The sequence below is a fragment of the Pygoscelis adeliae genome, unplaced genomic scaffold, assembly GCF_000699105.1.
Source record: "Pygoscelis adeliae isolate BGI_AS28 unplaced genomic scaffold, ASM69910v1 Scaffold487, whole genome shotgun sequence".
Taxonomy (NCBI): Eukaryota; Metazoa; Chordata; class Aves; order Sphenisciformes; family Spheniscidae; genus Pygoscelis; species Pygoscelis adeliae.
Genome location: NW_008825078.1, coordinates 211,536 through 217,814, shown reverse-complemented (window position 1 = coordinate 217,814; position 6,279 = coordinate 211,536). Strand labels below are relative to the sequence as shown.

The following is a 6,279-nucleotide window of genomic DNA, read 5'->3' as shown; positions in this document are numbered from 1 at the left end:
GAAGCCAGCCCCAATATGAAAAGCTTTGGCAGTTAAACAAGCCATTTGTTTGAAACAGGGACACTGAGATTAAATAGTGATCCGGGAAAGTCTGATGTGCCTGACTGTGGCTACCCAAAGACAAATTACTGTAAGTGAATTTGTAGGTGCCACAGAAGACAAGAAACCTTTGATGCTTCCTGTGCAGCTGCAGCACAGATGTCACAAAAGACATTTCTGTTGCAAACTGATGAGGCTTCACACAGGACCCTTTTGCCAGTCTCCTAGACTTCTCTCCAGCGGCAGCAGCTCACCCTCAAACCAGGCCACCCTCTGTGAGCAGAGCTGGTTGTGGCAGTACCCCATCTCCCTTACTTAGAGGATACAAAGGTGCTCGCTTACAGTGTTTTAACCAGAACATCTAGAAAAACAAGATACTCCTTCGGAGTTCTCCAGCTGCAGAAGACGATCCATCAAAATGAGTCCTCAGGTCTAATAGGTGTGTGTCCCTTTGGTGCACAGGAGGCAGCTATAGGCCCTGCACAGAGACCTCAGGTCTAGCTGCTTGCACAGCAGTCCCAGTGAGATCTAATGGGTTTTAGAAGCTGAGTCAGTAACTCAAAGCACATTGCTGCCACCGTGGCCAAAGAAACTGAACTGGCTCAAGGATTAATCTTCTACATGCAGACAGATGTACTAAAATATTCCGTCTCAGCACTTCTGGACCTGTTACAGCAAGAAACCCACCAGGTTTTTCTCACTGACAAAGCCTTTGTGAGAGTGCAATAGAGCAGCTCTACTTCATTCCAGGTCCTGACTCACACACTGAGTGGGCTCTGCATACCAGGGCCAGCTGTGGCAAGGGAGCCTTTCTGCAGTTTAGCCCAGGTGCAACCAGCGTAATTACCTGGTGGATGCTAATGGCTCCTTTCAGTTCATTATGTAACATACTCCTGGATTTGGTTACACTTATGCCAAAATCGGCCCACCCACCACATTTTATCAAGGTCTTGTCTTCATTAGATATCAAGCATTCTTCCTCTGATGGCAGGGATGAGGGCATCAGCAGTAGGGCTGAAGAGCCAGGTAATTACGAAAGCTGATTCAGACACTTCAGTCCTGCTTGGTGCTCTTCATCAAGGTCCTTCCCCTGCCAGTTCCACAAGGGATCAAAGGATTCAGCCCCATGATATTCCTAGGCTGTGGGATGGAATTAGGGAGGAGAACAACTATCAGAGACACCAGTTGCAACCGAGTAACAGTGACTCCCAGGGCAGACTACAAAGTTCTCTGAGCAAAAGACTTCCCTGCTCCTTTTACAGCCACTTGCTACTTTTCTTCAATGGTGCCACACCTACTATAGCATTGTCTCAAAATTAAAATTTCCCTCACTTCTGCAGTTACTGTGTTGTACACACAAATTTATGCTCTTATTATGGCTTTATAGGGAAGCAACAAACAATCCACCAGGATAAAATATTCCTGAAACTACTCATGCTCACCTGGGCATCAGAAGTCACTAAAAGCCTCAAAATATCTGTCAGCAATGAATTAAGTGCTCAGGGCTGTACAGTTTCCTAAGCAGACCTACAGCAAATGGCCCTGGCTGCCCTCACCTGTAACAAGCATTTGCGACAACATTTCCAGCAAAATGGTGAAAGTTGGGAAGTGCTCTTTGAAGCACAAAACTGACCTGCAAAGCAGTAAAACAGAATGAATTTTCCAAAGATGCAAGTACCCAGAAAACAAACAATTTTGTTCAAGCAAGAGAAGGATGAGTGCATGAGTACAATATAGCACAGCAAGGTAAGTGTGAGGAACTGCCACACAAGCTCTTCCCCTCACCAAGGTAGGCAAGACCACAGGACTATCTCCCCAGGGGGACAAATGAAGTCTGTTGCTTGTAACTTCCAGAGAAGGCTCTACACACTCCAAGGTGCATTTTAAACTGCTGTAGGAGTCCTGGCGCTGACAGTTTTAGGACAGCAGGGAAAAGAAAACCTCACCAAATACAATTTCCACTTCTTCACACTTCCCCGAGAAGCGGGACAGAGGAGAAGCAGAGGTACAAAAGCAGGCTCTGGTACCCATGGGTGCGGAGTGCCTTCAGCTGTCAGGGGCCTCAAAAGCTTCAGGGGCTGAACACTTAGAGAATGCAATTATTTACATATAACCATACTACATAACCAACAATGAATCCAGGATCACATCTTCCACATCTCCAGTGTGAAACCCACTGTAAAACTCTCAAAGTCTCCATGAATAATTTTATTAATATTTTCTAGAGGAGCAGCATCCAGCTAAGTAATGCCAAGGCCTCAGCTGCATTTCCTGCTTAATGCGACCCAGATGCAGTAGTAGGAAGGTCTTCAGGAGGCTAGAGTAAAATATAGAACCTGTAGCACTGAATTCAGTAAAAAAGTAAATATCTGGAGGTTTCTCCAGAGTGTGTACTTTTATGTTTCTAGAAAATTATAAAAAGAGACCGCTTTTGTTTGCAAGAGAGCATGTGGAGTTTTCAGGATGTCTGAAAGACCACACAGAAAGGTGAAAGCAAACCATAGTTTTCAGGATGTCTGAAAGACCACACAGAAAGGTGAAAGTTCAGGTCTCAGAGCATATTTCTGCACTGTTAGATGCCACTGCCAAACCCCACATCTGATTCAGTTTTAAAAGCAGGAGTCACATTCAGATGAAATATGGAACAAAGTCAATTTATCTCGGTATTTCAGGCAAGGCTGGCTCCAGAGTACCTAAGACCCAGCTGGAATCTCACTGCAGTATGATTTCTCTATCTCCAGGAACACAGGCTTGAATATGACATGTGAAGACAAGAACGGTCAGCAGCCTCAGGGCAGAAACCTAGGCAAGAAAAAGGCCTCCAGAGATACAGGTTCTTAGATCAAATATTTTTTCAGTGCATGTACATGCGCAAACCCATCCTATCTCATCTTCACAAGGCTGAAAGTAGATCCCACTCCAAGATTTGATCTGTATTTAGACACATACACACCATTTGAATATAAAATAAAGAAAGCTTAGAGTCAAGCAACAAATAAACTGGCTAACAACAAATATCACAGAATCCCTATGGATTGGAATGCCAAAACAGGAAAAAAAAAAATTAAGACCAGAGTATTAACTCCCACCCTGAGACAATGACAGGGAGGCAAAATGCTAAGGCAGATCAGAAGGCAAGATGACCAAGAACAGGGCAAGAGAGATCCATCGCTCTGCATACAAACTGGAAAAAAATTATAACAGGGCTTGCTGTATTCAAATTAAACACCCTGGTAGGAACAAAAAGAAAACCTCACTATGATAATGTTGACCTCTGAAAAGGGGGAGCTATGTGTAAATGAAGACACTTATTAAAAGGAAAGGAAAAGAAACAGCTAAAAGGATAAAGCATGTGTAGATAGCAACAGAGATTGATCACAAACACCATACTGAAGGTACAGAGTACCTGTGTATCAGTCTCCAAGATTTGGGAGCAGGGAGGCCAGGGCAAGTAAAAAGGCAACTGGGGAAGGCAAAAAACCAGCAGCATCTTTCAAAAACTGGAAGTCTTGTCCACAGGGAGAAAACATAAAAGAAAAACTGATGAGTGAGATGGAAAGCTAAATGTGAAAAAAAGAAAAACAAACCCCACCCTTTTTCAAGGAACACAATAATAAAAACTTTTCCCAATCTGTCTGGAGCAGGAAGCTTACCGGAAAGTTTAAGGCTGATAGATGAGCAAGGTATAAAAGAAAAGCTAAATTCAATCTTTGCACTGGCAGCTAATAAAGCTTAGAGAGGCTCCCACCTTAAAACCTTCTTTTACATGGGACAGACCTGAGGAATTGTTTCAAACTAAAGAACTAATGCATCAATAAAATCATACAAAAGTAGGGATGGGCAAAAGTCGATCTTCAGAGTCAGGTTCAACTATATCCGTCCATATCCTTCCTGATAAGGTTTGTCTAGGAAGAGCTGTAGAGATTCAATCACCGGAAATCTAAACCACAAGTTAGGAAACCATGCCAGTGCTTTGCCATTCTGATTAATGCCTTTCCCTAATGTCTACCTTGAATCTTTCCTATTGTATTTTAAAAAAAACAAACACATTACTTCATGTCCTACACTAATGGGAATGTCATAAGAGTGTCAGAAGTCTTTCTAAAACCCAACACATGAAATAGACCTGCCTGTTAGCTAAGAAGCTAACACACTAATCTTGAAGAATAGATCGGCTTGATATTATTCATTCTTGACCAGTTTTAGCGAGCTGCTACTTATCTTCATATCTGCTAGATGCTTACAAATGGTTTCTGAATTCCTGCAAGAAATAACATTAAGTTGAATAGTTGCTAAATCCCTATATCCTTTCTCCTTTGTCCTTCTCTGCCTTCCAAAACCAACCCGTCATCCCAGTGTTCTCAAAGATAATCTTCAGGATATCAGCAGCTGCTCCACCCAGGTCTCTGTGCACTCTAAGATGATGTTCAGGAGGAAAATAATTTCAAAACATTCAATCTAAATGCTTCAGACTGAGACCATATCTTTTGAAGAACTACTAGTCAGCTACCTACTCAGGCTGACCTTTTTAATAATGACTATTGCAAAAAAAAGGTGTTAAACTCTTATTTACAAATTGGCAGAATTGTTCTAAAGGAGAATGAGAAATCATGAACTGCGGTATGTAACCTTCCACTTGAATCTCCTCCGTTACCAGAGAAATGAAAGGCATACATATCATACCAAAAAATAAATCAAAAAGCCTCAGAGAGTGGTGGAAACTGGGTTCACAACGCTACAGACCAGCATATGTGGTATGTGAATGCAGCAAACAGTAGAAATTCTAATAAATAGAATTAGCATATACATGGATACATATGGTAGAACAGGCAGGGGTTAAATATACAGCAGGGAATATCACAAACTGGTCAATGTTTTTTCAAAGAGTCAATGAGCAGGAGGAAATAAGTAGTTTAGTTTATCTACTCCATATAGATTTTCAAAAAGCTTTCAAATAAATCATCAAATCTTTTACATACTAAGCTGTCATGGGAAAAGAAGTAAGGTTTGATAGAAGCAGAGAGTTTTCAAAATGGAGGATGGCTACTGGGAGTGTTCCTTGAACATTTAAGTTGTTCAACATCTACATAAATAATCCGGAAAAGAAGTGATGGATCATTCAGAATGATCAAAACTAAAATATTTTGCAAAATTTTACAGCAGGATCTTGTGCTTTTGCATGATATTGGCAGATGAAATTCACTGACAAAGCCAAGAACATGAAAAAAAGAAAAGACAACCGACCTCCATATGCACACTTGATGGACTCAAAGCCATCTATTACCACTTCGGAAAGATCTGGAAGAAACTGGGGACAGAGTTCTAAAAATGTCAGCTTACAGTTTATTTGTATCAAAACAGCTAACACGTTGTTAGGAAAGGAACTGAGAACAAAGCAGAAAACACTTACGTCACAATAAATTCATGGTATATCTGTAACTTGAAAGCTATAGGCAGTTCTAGTCAGCCTAACTAAAAGCATGTTGCAGAGCTAGATTATGTCCAAAAAAAAAAGGACAAATATAATCAGAGCTGTGGTACAATATAGTGTTTGGAATCCTTGGCTATATCCAACAACAGTAGCCTAATGAGTTCCATGGCCCATGCATTTCATCACCTATGCTAAAAATTATTAGAATGATCCATGGTGCAATTTTGGCATAACTTAGTTAGCACTCTCATAATTTCTGGACACAGTTCAGGATCTAGTAGGAACCAGGGACCAACAGTCAGTTTGGATGCAGCCACACTATGTCAAATGCTAAGACAGTTTAATAGCATCAGTGTGGCCAGACTGTGCCAATTGACCTCAGGGCCAGAAAATGGGTGCTGCTGTTATTTAATAATACAGATTCAGCTGTATGACCAGAGACAAGTCTAGGACTCTTCTGACTGGAAGAAAGGACATGGAGTCCAAAATTATGAAAGTGAAAAGTGCTAATGGAGTGATTATTTGCTAATGTCTCTTAAGTGTTGGGGATATTGCAGTGAAATTATCAAGCAGCAGATTTTGATTGAAGTATTTTTTTCAAATAATAAAGTTCTATGCAAATAATCATCAAATATATAAACCTGGTTTAAAATGCAATTAGACAAAGTCATGAAGAGTTAGTTCATCAAGAAGACTTGAGCATGTCTATAAGATCAAATGGCTGCAACCTCTAGCTCAGGGAGCCCTTAAGTGGGGAATGGAAGCTGGGAAGATATGTCAGGGAATGGATCTGCCTGTTCTGTTTTTTC

General features: G+C 41.1%; 1 protein-coding gene across 1 annotated transcript in view; it reads right to left on the bottom strand.

The window, feature by feature from the left end:
- The window catches only part of PPM1G (protein phosphatase, Mg2+/Mn2+ dependent, 1G), a 30,912-nt gene that overhangs the window by 12,150 nt on the left and 12,483 nt on the right, over positions 1-6,279 (bottom strand). The window lies entirely within an intron of this gene.